Source organism: Leptidea sinapis, chromosome 4 (genome assembly GCF_905404315.1).
Source record: "Leptidea sinapis chromosome 4, ilLepSina1.1, whole genome shotgun sequence".
Lineage (NCBI taxonomy): Eukaryota > Metazoa > Arthropoda > Insecta > Lepidoptera > Pieridae > Leptidea > Leptidea sinapis.
This window is the reverse complement of record NC_066268.1, coordinates 5,256,677-5,273,162: the sequence shown is the minus strand read 5'-3', so window position 1 is coordinate 5,273,162 and position 16,486 is coordinate 5,256,677. Positions and strand designations below refer to the sequence as shown.

General features: G+C 35.4%; 1 protein-coding gene across 1 annotated transcript in view; it reads left to right on the top strand.

Moving 5' to 3' along the window:
* The first annotated feature begins 4,022 nt into the window (after positions 1-4,022).
* Positions 4,023-16,486, top strand: part of LOC126979714 (uncharacterized) — a 73,195-nt gene continuing 60,731 nt past the window's right edge. Inside the window, exon 1 of the mRNA XM_050829188.1 lies at positions 4,023-4,161. The gene's annotated coding sequence lies outside the window, so the exon portion shown is untranslated. The remainder of the gene's footprint in view (positions 4,162-16,486) is intronic.

Sequence of the window (16,486 nt, the reverse complement as noted above, 5' to 3'; positions counted from 1 at the left end):
GAAAACTACTGGGCCAAACTATGTAAAATTTTAATGGGAACATCTAATTCGCATCAAACAAAAAAATAATTACGTAAATCGGATCATAAATCTCAGAGTAATCGGTGTACATACATAAAAAATACCGATTGAATTGATAACCTCCTCCTTTTGGAAAGTCGGTTAAAAAATGGAATAATTTTATCAAATTAATGTATTGTCATCGGTCCTCGATAAATCTACGAAGTTTGAATGAAATCTGTTTGTTTAAAGTGGGTCAAAATCACGCCCAAGTGAGTCGGTTACAAACAAAGATACATACAGGTGAAGCTAATAAAATACGTGTAAAAATACAGGCTCAGATTATAAACCGAACTAAAAAGAGATTCAACGATTTCTTGCGTTACAGCGTTTGTGCATGACTTTTTAAAATACCCGTATAACAGAAGAATCGGTGGTACCTGTTGGGCTTGAGTAAAATGGAATTGTGGAAATAACGTTCAGATTGAAATAAATGTGATAAATGAATAATTTATTAACTGAAATACTAAAAATAAAATTATTAAATAAAAGTATTTCAAAGGATGTCAGTTGAAGTACGTAGATTTATAGTATGTAAAGAAAATTCTCTAATGTTTGTTTCTTAAAGAATACTTAATCGAGAATGCACTGTTTGTAAGAAACGCAGACACAAAATAACTTAAATTTTACCTTAGCTTAAGGCGACACTAAATGCCGGCGACCTTGAGCGATATGAGTTCACGGCTCCTATGTAACAAAGCCAATATTTTCAAAATTCTTGCATCGAAAATTTAACATTTTAACAGGCGCAAACAGTTGAATTGCTTACAATCCTCATTATTGATTACTAATCTTAATAAATGTACCAACACAAAAAAGTAAAAGCTATAAGAACAACTTTTATGAGAGCAGTACACTAAACAAATGCATCATGCCGAGAAAAAACTTGTTTAACTGCAAACAAAACTGGTAATTTATAATAGCTCTGGAGTGTTAAGTTTAACTAACAGCAAGCATTAGCAACCTACAAGTAAGACATAAGGGTATGTGTAACAAGATAAAGTAGTGTTCATAGCTCCAAATGCTATATTTTCTCCACAAAACTTGTCTAAAAACACCTTGTTTGCGTGTTTTCTGCTTACTCTGCGCCTTAAGCTCGACTGTCAAATGCTTGAACTCAGATGAGTTTTACGTGAGTAAAGTCTTAAGCTGACATTACTAGAGCGTAGTTACACTTTGCTCAGACTAATCTAGAGAGTTGAGTCGAAACCCGTATTTATAAACATCGCTTTGATTGCGAGCTAAGTTTTAGCTAAATTCCAACATTACCAGTGGAAGGCTACTTTGCACAGGATGCCGGCTAGATTATGGATACCACAACTGCCGGGAAGCAGTAATGTCTACCTAAGTATTATTATTTTTCGCTCTGAAAGGCGCCGTAGCTAGTGAAATTACTGGGCAAATGAGAATTAACATCTTATGTCTCAAGGAGACGAGCGCAATTGTAGTGCCACTCAGAATTTTGGGATATCTAGAATCCTGAGCGGCACTGCATTGTTATGGAGAGGGCATATCAATTGCCAACAGCTGAACGTCCTGCTCGTCTCGTCCCTTATTATCTTAAAAAACCATAATGACGACTTGGCAAAAATTCAGACTATAAGCCTAACAAAACGGAGATCAGCAATTCCTTGCGTCATCAGAACAGCTGTTGTTCAACGTTTTAAAATTCCCGTATAATACACTGTGCAGTAAGGTATTTGTTACCTGTCATTGTAATGTACGTGTCACTCATCTTAAAATGCAAAAAGTACAAAATAAGTTAACAAGACTGCATATCGCATAAATCACTTATAGATTTCCACTTATTTCAATAAAATTAATAATCAAATGAGCTTGGGATACTGCTATTTAGTAGGTATACTTTTTATAGTTAAAGTTTTTCTTTAAATAATCCAAATTGCATTTTGTATAATATCGCGTGCTTGACCTTTCTATTGGACTGTCCTATCTTAAGCTCTTCATCATAATCTCAGCTGTCAAATGACTATAAATACCAAATCAAAGGTGGCGCTAAACTTGAACTCAGCTAAGTTTTACGCAAGTAAAGTCTGAGCAAAGTCTGAGTACGATCTATAGATCTTAGTCTGAGTCTCACTATCTATCTCCAAAAGATTTCTTATATAAAAATTTCTACGTCACAATATAATACCAAAAATTAACAAACTTTTAACGCAAAATTTTAATGAACATACTTTAATCAACTTAACGTACATGTGGTCAGTCAGCTCTGTTTAGGTCAAAGACCTAGATCTTCACCTTGCTCTTGGTTATAGACAGGGTTTGGTAAACGATAGTGATGTACAAAGTTGTCGATAAACTGATGTTAACATTGAAGATAGTGATACTGGACACAAGGATCGAAGTAAATCCATCAAAAAGTATTATATTACCAATTTTACTTAGTATATGTAGGATTACTTATGTGATCTATTGGATAAGCAGTACGCGTTAAACAAGGCCGGCCTAAATTAACCATAACCATTTCATTTCGGTATGTTTGTGAACACCCGTGCAGAACAGTTTCTCCACAATCATATGAAAAGAATTGCCTCAGTCAAAACTAAGTTGGAGAGGAGTCTCAATATTATTTTGGAGGTGATAGCCGACAGACAGGACAGCACATTCATAGCACACTGGATGTTTTGTGTTCGGCTTTAGTTTGTAAGTTTATTAATTATATCAACTAATACAGAATATGTTTGTTACTAAAATATGTAATTTACCATAGGTTAAGACTTTCACTAACACTTATATATAGTCTTATGGTTGTCTAAAATAAATAAAAAAAAAATCGTGAATTTTTTCCTACCACAAATTGTAACCTTTTTCAAGAAATTTATATCCAATGTTATTTTTAGACAATGCATTAAACGAAATGCTTTTTTAAAAATTTTATTTGATAAATAAAGGCTTTACTAGCTAATAACTAAAAAATAAACAAATCAAAAACTCAAACTCTCACAAAAGCTATGAAGTTCCTAACGAGACCTAGAATTTTTAACACATAATAATATATTCAAAATAATATGAATCTTTAAACATATACATAAAACATGTTATATAAACCTCCACGTCTGAGGAGTAAACATTCATAATATGTTCATTATAAACCTGCCAAAATTTGAACTCGGGACCATCGGAAGGTTATCCGTATCTTACGGAAGTACTATGGCATGTTTATTACGTGCTTTCAGATTTATGGCGTACGTGAACACGCTATTTTCTTTATATATTTATAGTGTCAAAATGATTATTTTATGCCAATTCGTATGATAACCCTTTCAATCTTTGAAATATCCCAAAATATCCATAAAATCAAACGATTTTACATTTTTATATAGGTACATTTATTTTACTTTATTATTCAATTTTATTTGCGCACGAAAACAAAAAAGGGGAAATATTTAAAAAAAAAAATGGTAAAAATACCTACTTTCCGCGAGATTAAATGGAATTCTAAAACAAGATCTGAACTATTTATTTATCATAAAATTTTGAAAATATTTCAAATTCAAATATTTTTATTCAAAATAGGATGTGAAATCACTTATTGAAAGTCAAAAAAACTTTTAAATTATTTCGAGATATATCTTAGATAATTAACACGTCTAGATAGTCTCTTGCTGTTAGACAACCGATAAAAACAGGCCAGGAATATAGTTAGTGTGCGTGACAAGCTACGTCTTACACTCGTATTGTATGACACTTTGTGTTAGTGTGCGTGAATGAGGTTAGTTCTAAACACAATTTATTCTCTTATAGTCTATCTAGACGTATAAGTGATCTAAGTATCTTAATTGGTCTGGACTTGCAAATACAATTTCACATATTGTATGCCTTAAATGACTAGTAATTTTTTCCAAAAATCTATCGAAACAATTTATGGAATCAAAGTATCGATAGATTCTCGACAACACTAGTGCGACCCAGACGAGAGACAGTCTCCCACCACTGTGGCACTACCGATTCAGCTTAGTATATCGCCCGTGCGATAGTGTGCCGCATGCTCTTAACTTATTTCCCCGCGATGACCTCCTTACAATCGTAACCCACGGTTTTGTGTGTCGGCTACTTTTTGCGGATGTTCACCGGACGAAGGTAATTAGTTTTTATTTGTTTTTTTTACTTAGCTTACTATTTTTTCTATTTTACTTCATCGTGCTAATAAAGTTATCTATCTACTAAAGGAGCTTAATCATAATTATATAATAAATATCATAAATTAATAATTAATTAATATATATATATTTTGAAAAATTTTTGTTAAAGAATCTTTTATATAATCATGGTGACATTTTTAAGACTCACCACTTTGAGTTATTATTTTATTTGTTATTATAGCGGTAAAAGTAATATACATTCTGCCAAAATTTCAGCTCTTTTACTATTGTGGTTCAAATAAGATATGGTCCGTTGACTGATGGACAGACAGACAAAGTCTTATCAAAGGGTTCCTGTCAATTACTTTTTAAGTACAGAATTGGTAATCATTCTTCTATCCTCTAAATTAGCACCGCACCTATTTACTTCCAAGCTCATTTAGTATTTTTGTAAAGATTTTCTATCAGTATTGATAGACAATGGTCAAGTTTTATTATAACAAAAACGTAAGGATTTGAGCGGGGGGGTTCAACACCCCCCCTCCCTTCCCAAACTGTTGATAATACTAATATATTCAGTAAATGACTTGCGCATATATTTGTCTTGTAGACGTAAAGGAAAAGCTTGTGTATACTGGCGTTGCTTTCTCAAAACACCAAACGCGTGCCAATGTCAGTCAGTAGGCAGTAGTAATTGTCGGCACACAAGAGTTGTTTATCTATGCTGAGCATAATCGAGAAAACAAACAATGAACTCATTTCGACAAACCGCGTGTTTTATACAAACCAACATGGGAATGCAAGGTTGCAAAAAAGGACGAAAAATATGAAAGCAAAATAAAAAAAGTGGTTGTGTGCTTATGTATTCACGCAAGAAGTAATACTTCTTTGGCCTAACGAAGCAAAAATCATTAAATCAATTTATTACTCGTGCTATTCTACGTTTTTAGAAAGAACAATTTTGTAAAAATCTTGCAAAGATGGCTTTGACAATTAATAAAATAGTATAGTTACCAACTTCACCCTGTTACTTTTGTGTTACAGTGATGTGCGTGCATCTTAACATTTCACTCTCAACATTTTTTCATAACGCGCCTAAAGAAGTCTTCAAAAAGTTCTGACAGGATATTATATTATGTTATACCTGTTATAGAAAATCCTTCAATGTTTCAAAATCCTTTTGATTAAATGCGGCTTTACTAAAGCAATGCATAAACAAGCTAATGTGATAAAAATATACTTCAACGCAGTGTTAACTGGGACACTGGATTAAGGCTAAGAATCGTTTTTCCAAAAAGGGCATAAAGAAATAACCTGAAAGATATATGGAACATCTTCATTTGTATCTAAAAGGAATGCCACAGAGAATTTAAGAAAGAAAAAGAATAGATGAATGAAAATAAAGACAGTGAATTGGATTTAGATGAGACGAAAGATAGAGGAGGTGAGAAAATATGAACAAAACTAAATTAAAACTGTATACCTACTAAAGGCCGACAACGCAGCTTTTGACCCCTGGTGTTGCGGATGTCATGTGCGTAATCTATCTCGGATGACCGCAGATACACTCCGTATCTTGTCCAGAGATGAAGCCCTACATCGCTAAGTTTTCCCAATGGCAACGTTTTTTATAATGTTTCTAGTATCGCGGTGGGCACGAGTGAAGGTGATCTCTTACTACTAGATGACGCACAAGATTGTTTGCCTCTCCCCCTTCCTTTTCCCTTATTTTAAAAGGCACCAGCATTACAAAACAGACAACGCTCCTGTGGTGTTACAAAAGAGCATGGGCGGTGTTGATCAGAAAACATCAGATGACCCGTACGCGTTTATCTTAACTAGAGTTTGACCAGCTTGAAGATATAAATTTGTACGTCCTTGGCAGTATTCGGCGTATTTGGTTTGAAATAGTCGTTTTTAGCAATTGAATTTGAAGAGAGGCCTACTACTGACTGCCATAAATAAATAGCATAAGACAATATTCGTTTTATCTAAAGAACTTCTACTAGCTTCTAGCGTAAAAGACGTGGAAAAATCTGAAATGATGTCATATTGACACACTTAGCCTTTTGAATTTAAAATATGTAAGGAAATTCTTACAAAAACTGACCAGACATCCGCAACTATTCTAATCAGTGCTTATGGCATGGATTAGAAATATTTTAGCTACATTGATTTGACTCTTCCTTTATTCCTTAGAAATCGTCATTCTCGGACAAAAGGCTTGTAATGTGACCATTGCTAACAATTTAATGAAATTATTAAGGAAGTCATAATATCGAAAATCATGTGTCTGCTATTGAGACCTATCATGAGAAGACCGCGAAATGGGGTACAGTGAACCTAGTTTAATGTAACCCAGAAGACGCAAGTTTGCCGTTTACCAGTGATTGATTGATTGATTTATTGATTTACCAATCCCCATTGATTCGGCTTGGATTTGAAATACTATCATCTGGATGTGTCCTCCACAGTGCAGTTTTCAAGGAATTTTCTTCCAGGATCAACCATGCTGTGGAATGAACTTCGTTGTGCAGTATTTACAGGACGATACGACATGGGACCTTCAGAAAATGCACGTATACTTGAGAGACCAGCAATGCTCATGTGATTTGTCTGGTGCTGCAAGAGAATGTGGACGGTGATGATCACTAAACATCCAGTGACCCATACGCTCCTTTATCCTCCTCTTCTATAAAAAAATATACAGGTTGGCCCATGTAGATCAGTCAGTATGGGCAAGTTTGAAACTATAAGACTATTTTTATGAATCACGTAATATCTCAAATAACGAAACTTCTAGAATAGCAAAAAAATGTGAAAGCTGCAGACAATTTTATACGTTCTATGTTGTATTGAATAAAATGGATGTCATTTCGAACACCTTCTAAATTAAATTAAGGGATATGAATAACAATTTTGTTATTTGTTAACAAGAGTGAATAGAAACTAAATAGAATTATTCTAGGTTTTTTTTTCAAAACTACTGAGTTCGACTCTCAAACTGAATAGTGGTCTTTTTTAAATCTATGAATGTAGTATTTCTTAGAACAAAATTTTATGACATGGTTTGTTTTGTATTTTACAGGCATTGTAAAATACTCTATTTGATCGAAAAGAGTGGCCGTTGAGTTTCTTGTATGTTCGTCTCACGAGCTCTACTTTTTCCGAACATATTGTAGATTCGGTAATTTAAAAGAGTTTTCTATAACAATCCACTATTTTCGAAGAATTTTATCTAAGTATTTTTGATTCAACGACCCGAATAGCTGCCTTATGATAAGCGTCATAATATAGCCGGGGGGCATTATCGCACATCTTCAATACCGGTTGCTTGTAAACAATTATAACACTGCTCTTGTGATACTAAATCTAACGTATCAACTAGAAACAAATTACAACAACGACCTCTATTCCATCCTTGATCCTTGACGTCACCGGCCGGTTTCGTAGTGAAAGTCACTAATGTGCCCTTTTAAAACTGGTTACGGCAAAAATGAGCATCCGTGATAAATTTCACCGAATATTTTGTACACACTTATATGGTTTTTTGATACTACTTTATTCGATTTATTTATTTACAAGTGATGGCCCAGCAAACGTTGTTCTGTCATATAAATTAAGTAAGATCTCTCATTGTATGAATTGTCATATGTAATGAAATGTTATTGACTGAATTATTTGTATTTTTTTTATGAAAATAAAGGACGAGACGAGCAGGACGTTTAGCTGATGGTAATTGATACGCCCTGCCCATTACATTGCAGTGCCGCTCAGGATGCTTGTAAAACACCAAAACATTCGTCACCTTGATATATAAGATGTGAAGTATAGTGAATATATAGGTTCTCTAAGTAAAAAAATATAGGTTCGAGATAAATAATCACAACATATTTTATACTAAAACCTTCTGCGAAACAAGCTGCATCTTATGGAATAAGTATTATTCCGATCGGTTTAGTAGTTTTTGGAGTGTAACCAAAAGAAAAAAGGGTTCCGTAGCAGTAAATAACATAATATAAAAGTTATATAGAAAGAAATATGATAATAAATAATTTAAATGGAAAAGGCTAAACATCTTTACTCAAAATCATACAGTGCAAATGAGCTCTCATCACTTATACGTATTAAAAAAAATCTACTTACTAGATCTCGTTCGAACAAATTATCGGTGGAAGTTTGCATGGTAATGTTCATCATATATTTTTTTTAGTTTTATCATTCTCTTATTTTAGAAGTTACAGGGGGGGGGACACATTTTACCATTTTGGGAGTGTCTCTTGCGCAAATATTCAGTTTAGAAAGAATGATATTACAAACCTCAATATAACAATCATGGGTTATCAAATCATCATATCAGGTTATAAAATATGATCAGATGATATACTATAAAATGTTAAAACATTAAGCCCCATCTCCACTATCGGCGATGACCGTTACTTGCATCATCGTCTGTCATCGGCAAGTTAATCGTTAATTATCGTGTAAGCATCAACACGATCGTCTGTGATTATTAATTATTTAGCGGCAGTCCTTCAAGATGGACGTGGAGCTCATAGCTTCTGATACCATTCATTTAATTTCAGTATACAATATTTATGTTTGGGATTCCATATTTCTGGGTAGTTCTGATATAGTTCTATGAACGCACGCACACACTACAAGTGAATCCGAAATGCCTTTGATGCGTGCCCGAAAAAGCGACAAGTCACTCATCGCCGCGATCATAATGACCATTGATGATCGGCAAATAGAAACGAATAAGCCCTCCACACGATCGTGCTCGCGTGTAATCGCCTTTAATTGCCGATTGTGAAGAGGCGCCATTAGATTAATTAATATATGACGGAGCAACGGTAGTGCATTGCTCCTGTTGACAAAAGCGCCGTGATATGCGTATTGTACATGTTCGATCTGCTTTGTTAATCTGTCCAGAAATCGAAAAAAAAACCGTAATCGAAGTGCATTAATATAATGATCAGAAATGATGACCTACTTGAATCTCAAACTCGTACTTGGCTGACGGATATAAAAAACGAAAAATTGGCGACAATTTCGTATTCTGATATTCTATAGACTCTATAGTATAACCAAAGAGGATGTAAATAATATGCAATATATACGTAGAGACGGGGCCGCCTAATTAAAAATTGAAATATAGTTTAGTATGAAACGTGAGCAGTGAGATTGGCCATGCTTTGCTTTAGTGGATTTCGGATATTTTCTTCTTTTTACAAGATTATCGCCGTCATCTGTCAATCTATCAATGACTGCACGTTTCATACAATCGAGTGAATCGTTTTGTTCTTAGAGAGTTTCGCTAGGCCGAGTATAATTATTATAGAAGAGTAAAATTGTTACAGTTAACTTTATTCGTATTCGCGTGCAAAAATGCAACGATCTTCGGATAGAATGCAAGAGTGAAACGGTTTTCATCGCGTTGTGGAAAATACTTTCCTTACTCTCGACAAATTATCTTTATATTTAGGCAGACAAGTAACAACACGTTAAAATTATTTATTTAAATTTAAAAAAATACTAGAACTAAACGTGAATGTAGCTTTAATTTTTTTACTTATTAGTGTATGTAATAGGGTGTCCTGTAAACTGCAGTAGGATTTTTCTAGATTAAATCAGATAAACTATAAGATTTCGTTGCTTTTTATTGTCACATATTAAATATACTTTTTTTGAGTAACCATGGGTAGGCAAAGGTGCCACGTACCCACAATTACACAATATATACCCCAAGAAACGGGAACGGAATAAAGGAATCGACTCCGAAAAAATGCAGTTCGAAACTCTATTTAACCTTCTTGTGAGAGTCTGAAACACCGTGAAGAAACTTTGTTAGCTTTGAATTGAGCCTAAGTAAACCCCCTTATCGCGACTCGGGTTAATACTTTATAATAAAAAATAATCAACCTAAATGAAAACTCGTAAAAAAGCCGTATACATACTATAATTATATCATCCACGTAAACAAAATGAAATGAAAACTAAAGGCTATGAACTATGTAAAATTTTATGGTACCAAATGGCACATATTCCGCATCAAACTAGAGATGAATCATGTAATCGGATCATAAATCTCAGCGTAATCGGTGTACATATATAAAAAAACTCCGATCGAATTGAGCATCTCCTCCTTTTTGAAGTCGGTTAAAAATAGGTGTATACTAGATAGTAGACACTGTAACTGGTAGAAAAACACAAATAAAAGTGTTATTGACACTATGTGTGTTTGTGTAGTCAAAACCATAGACATTGAATATCCGTGCATATAGACAGCCTTACAGCTTGATAATTTGTGATTAGTTTGGGTTTGTCAACGTGTATGTTAGAGTGGCTTATTATTACTAGAGGGGTTAAAGTATGAAACTGCCGAATTGTACTGAAAATTTGAAGTTCGTTTTTTTTTTTAATTTAACATAGTTATTTATTAAATCTAAATAAATACCATTATTATCCATACATTGCTGCCATCTTACCATCTCGTCCTGCTCGTCTCTTCCCTTATTTAAAAAAAATACTTCACAGGAATACGGTTATATTTTATTGTGAGAGAGTATTTGTAAGTACCTACTCAACTATGATCTCACTTCGCCTTAAATTGGGAGTATCTAAGCTTGAAGGTCCCTGACGGCCTTTCCCAATATACTATCTACAGATAGAGATAAATTACTACCTTCTACTGTCAGTAATTAGCTGTCAATAATCCGAAGCTGTCCCAAAATACCCGATAAGTCATTCTTATCGCCTTATATTTGGTCGCGTAAATTGAAATTTCCATACAAACTTCTATCGCTGGTAAGCTATACGTCGTCCCATTGACAGACGGCGTGTACGGATAAGGTGAGTTACCGTCGATAAGTTTATTGGGACAGAAAAGTCAACGATAGTTACGATTTTATCTCAAGTATGAGATAGTCTGAATATTGGGAACGGCCGTAAGTCGCATCGAGAAAATTGCAACTGATAATTAATTCCACTAAGTGGCTGTGCGAGGCCAGAAGTTGTAGAAAGCCATTCGTGATGCGAGTGAAATTGTGCATTTTTAACGTCTAGTGGTGGAATTTGGCTGCTGGTTTTAACCCGAACAACTCCCTCAGCACTCCCCATGATATATGCGGTAGAAGATGCACAGAGAACCCACATCTCTACATAGCTGCAGTTCCGATTGATTTAGACAACTTACAAATTACATTTTATTGATTACTAACTGACCCGACAGACTTTGTTCTGTATATAAAATTAAGTTTATTTTTTACCTCCTGAGAAAGTTAGAAAGATATAAATTATAGTAAGTTATTTATTTTAAACTTTTCTCTCAATTTGATTTCTGAACGACGGGGGACATATCAAAGGAAAAACAAAATTCTCGTTTTTATTTAATTCCGAGCATTTTCATATTTATTCACCTTTTAAACCTTCTCTGGACTTCCACGAATAATTCAAAGAACAAAATTAGCCAAATCGGTCCAGCCGTTCTCGAGTTTTAGCGAGACTAACGAACAGCAATTAATTTTTATATATATAGATAACCAGCTTACCCGACAGACGCTGCTCTGTCAATAGACAAATATGCAAATGTACCTAGAAGGTATTAGGAAATTCGGAAGTATTCAAAGAAAAGTATTTGGGAATAATGTGGTCTAAAGCCATGTGTAATCTTTTTTGATTAGTTAAAATTCAATGAAGACGTATTTCTGAATGATCATACCCTTCCCTTTCCTTGTTTGTAGTAGGCAAGGCGGTGCGGAGGGAGGTCGTATCACATCAAACAATTATATGGTGTAAAAATAAAACGATATATTAATTAATACAATATACATACATAAATATCCAAGACTATAAAAGAAACACTCAAATTCAAATCATGCAAATGTTAGCGCCTACGGGATTCGAACCTGCGACCCTTGAATTAGAGGCCAGGTTCAAATCAAGACATTATCCTAAATTATTTCTCAATTATGCAAATCAAGTAAGAGCAGTGACCTAAATGGTAAGGGCGTACTAGATACACGGCCTGAAGTTAAACAAGTTATATTACATTCAATAGAATCAGTTCAATAAGAAAAAATTTAATTATGTATTTCAAAATACGAATTCTCGAGCACATTAAAAATTTTGAGGTAGCTATAATTAGTATAGTGGAATACAACGTTTTATACAATGATAATAATAGTTATAGACCTAAAAAATTTATGGCATTTTTCATCATTTCAGCGAGAACTTCGGGAGACAGATTCTCGCACTCGTCTCAAATGTTGTCCTTCAGGGCTTCCAGAGTATCGGGCTTGTTCACGATAACACGGAACTTCAAAAAACCCCACAAAAAAAGTCTGAAACGGTTAAATCGGGCGATGTTGCGGGCCAGTGCAAATCGCCAAAATGAGAGGTGGGGCGACCCGGGAACGCCGCCTTCAGAATATCGGTTGTGGCTCGCGCAGTGTGTGCCTTTGGTCCATCCTGTTGAAACCACATATCCTGCAGTCTTAATTCGTCCAATTACGGCAGAAAAAACTCGGTCAAAATGGCCCTGTAGCGCGCACCATCCACTGTTGTCGTTTGGTTAGCGGCGTTCTCAAAAAAATGGCCCTATGACTACTCCAGCGTGCACATCGCACCATGCAGTCACTTTGAGCGGGTGTAATGGCTCCTCGTGGATTTTCGGTGCCCCTGAAGCGATAGTTTTGCTTGTTCACGTACACGCGGAGGTGGAAGTGAGCCTCATCGCTCATTATGATTTTGGTCGAAAAATCGTTTACTTCTTCTTCGAGATTGGATGGCTTGGGCGTAGGTTACGCACGTTTGGCGATCAGCAGGCAGCAGCTGATGCACGGACTGGACTTTGTAGGGGAACATGCGCAGGTCTTTGACCAAAATTCGCCTTAGGGACGTCCGGCTGATGGCGAATTGCATGGCACGGCGTCTGTTCGATTTTTCCGTCGACTGCAAAACATCCTCGGCAACAGCAGCGATATTCTCCGCAGAACGGGCGCTCCGGGGCCGCCCATTTTTGGCAACGTCTCGTGTGATACCATACTCTTCAAGGTTGGTGGCTAAACGGCGCAGTGTTTGCGCAGTCGGTGTCAGACGGCCGGGGAATCCGCGACGGAATTCGCGCTGCGCCAACAGCACAGACGAATTGTTACGCAAAAAAAGAGACACAATTATTCCACGTTCTTGGGGAGTATACTGCTCCATGGCTTGTTCACTTGTTTTCTGCATCTGTCTAGTCCATAAATGTCAAAACAAATTTGAGATTGGCGGCCATTTGCAAAAATGAGAGCATCTTCCAATAGGGTGATTTCTTTTGGCCCACCTTGTATATTAGGAAACTGAATTGAGATGTCGCTTCATCAAATCTTAACAATTTGCTATTTTTTAAAGTGATAACCCTCACTTCTGGGATTAATTACACAAATTATATATAATTTGAATTCGAACCAGCGACCTCTCGTGTTACGTGCGAGCGCTCTTTTCACTGAGCCAACCGTTCGAGGGATGTTGATAAATCTTATACGTCTTGTTCAACTCTCAGGTCTTGGTTCAGGCACGGAACGGCAGAGGTTGCGGGTTCAAGTCCCACTACTTTCATAAATTTTGTTTTCAAATGTAACTTGTGCAGTTATGGACCCTTAAGCTATGCCTATAGCTGTTACTTTAGGTGCCAGGCAACAGTGTTAATAGGTTCTTTAAATGTGAAAAGTATCTCCTACCAAGTCTAAGTTGTAGTTGTATATTTGTCAATTCTGTTAGATTCTGTTATAAACTCGCCACGATCATAACAGAATTACTATTACAAAACATTCAAGACATTTGTAAAAACTGTTTTATTGGCAAGGGGTTTTGTGGATTTGTACTGAACAATTGAAATTCTTTTTTTTTATTTAACATATTTATTTAATCAAAATAATTACCTTTAGTATCTATACATTGCTGCCATCTAATAGGAAGGTTATCTATGCCTTTGCGATAGAACTGTGGTGATCTAGATTCGACAAACTATGCAAAAGCATTTTGTACTGCCTCCTGAGAAGAAAACTTTTTATCACATAGAAAATTATCCAAATCACTATTAAGAGGGTAGTCCGTTGGAGCAAGGTCTGGCGAATACGGAGGGTAACGAATGGCTTTCAATTGCAGTTCCTGTATAGTTAAAACGGTTTCTCGTGCTGTATGAGGTCTCCCGTTATCATGGAGCAATAATGGAGAAGATCGATACATAAGTCGGGGATGTTTCACTGCTAATATTGCTATCATTGGTTGGAGTTCGGCACAGTAGATATCTGTCGTTATTGCTAGACCAGATCGGAGTATCTATAGTGAATAATATCATGCTAAGACACTTACCATTAACTTTTTATTGTGGTAAGCTTTGCTTTGCCACAACGGCACCTATTTCTGCCCTGAAGCAGTAATGCTACGTAGCTAGTGAAATTGCTGGGCAAATATCTTAAAGTGACGACCGGAATTGGAGTGCTTCTCAGAATTTTTGAGAATTTTGAAGAATCCATAGCGGCACTACATTCATCAGCTGAACGTCCTGCTCGTATCGTCATTTATTGTCATAAAAAAAATATATTGAGATGTTTAGTCTCATTTGCCCAGTAATTTCACTAGCTGTGGTGCCCTTCACACTAAAACATAATAATTACTGCTTCACGGCAGAAAAAGGCGCCGTTGTGGTACCCATAATCTAGCCAGCATTGTGTGCAAAGTCACCTCTTGCGACACCCTTGGGCCTGGGACTTCCCTATTCTTTTTATGCCCCGGGGAAGCACAGGATGGCAGTGAGCACACCAGGAGACCAATTATATGGTTGTTCCTCCATCATATTCTATAAAAAAAATATAAATAACTTGTTCGTTGCAATAAAGATGAGGGTAGTCAGAAGGATGAATTTAAATCTACCCACCAAAACTAACAATGACCGAACATAACTATAGAGTTGCAGTGAAAAGGAAACTAGGTTGTAGCATACAACATTTTAACGAGAATTCTACAAGTATTACAATTTTAATACGGTACTTTATGACACAAATGTGCGAATATGGCGTATCTAATGATCACAATTCTTTTCTTGTTACATTCATTATTCGACACGCGTACATCTTCCTCTTCGAAAATAGTTTTTATATGTTATTTCTTTTATATTGAATAAAAGATTTTACTTTACATTATAGATTTTTGCTCATCGCGGCACCGTAGCCGAAAGCTAAGAAAAGGAAAGCAAATCTACTGTTACTGTAACCGATTTTGATTGACAAGTCATAAACAGTCAGCCACGATTGGCTTTAAGTCCTAATCATATGGTATTAAACTACTGATCTTATATCTATTAACGAGCAATTCTTGTATATATAATCTGAATCTCGGAATCGGCTCTAACGATTTTCATAAAAATTAGTAAACAGGGGATTTCGGGGGCGATAAATCGATCTAGCAAGGTTTCTATTTAAAAAGATGTACTTTTATCCGTGTTTTAACGAGAAACAGCTACAATAACATTAGAATACAAAGGTAAGGGTACTAGGGCTACACGCGCTCATCAACTTTTTGCCTTAAAAAAGTGTCGTACAAATGCTGGCATGCGCTCTCCAATTCATAGGATGGTCTCATCTTATAACCAAAACTTCCTTGACATTGACATACGTACAAGAGTACCTTTAAGAAACTGATATTTAACAAGTTGCATAAAATAATTTCGTAATCTTTGTGACTAATATTGTTATATAATGTGGATAAGTTTTAATGTATATATTTGTATGATTCTATGTATGTGTATATGTATGTATTTTAAAACCTTTGGGATAAGGTGAGTTTAGTGAATTTGTTTCTCCAACACAAATAAGTAATCTGTGGATAACGTAGTTGATTATACATGTATTTATATTGTAAGAATTGTAATTATTAAGTAGGATGTCATGTATAGTTGTTTGTTGTTCCCAATAAATAAAATAAAATAAAATAAAATAAAGTAAATTTCGCCACTATATACAAAACTATAATAGCATAGATGGGACATTGGGTGATCCGGAAAGCAGAAGACCCCGCTTCGAATCCAGATGTTCTATTAGTTTTTTTTTGTTCAAGCTTTGTACATTCTTCAAATCCGAACAAGGCTCGGTCGTCCGGATATTATATAATAATAGGGGTTAAAGTGTGAAATTACCATTTTATTATAATAGTTACTTCGAATTGACATAGAGCCTACATGGTTTGACATTTTTTGAATGAAAATTTTTACTCATGGTAAACAGCCCCAACTCATGAATCGATCTTCACCATTATTGCTCGATAATTATGCGAGATAC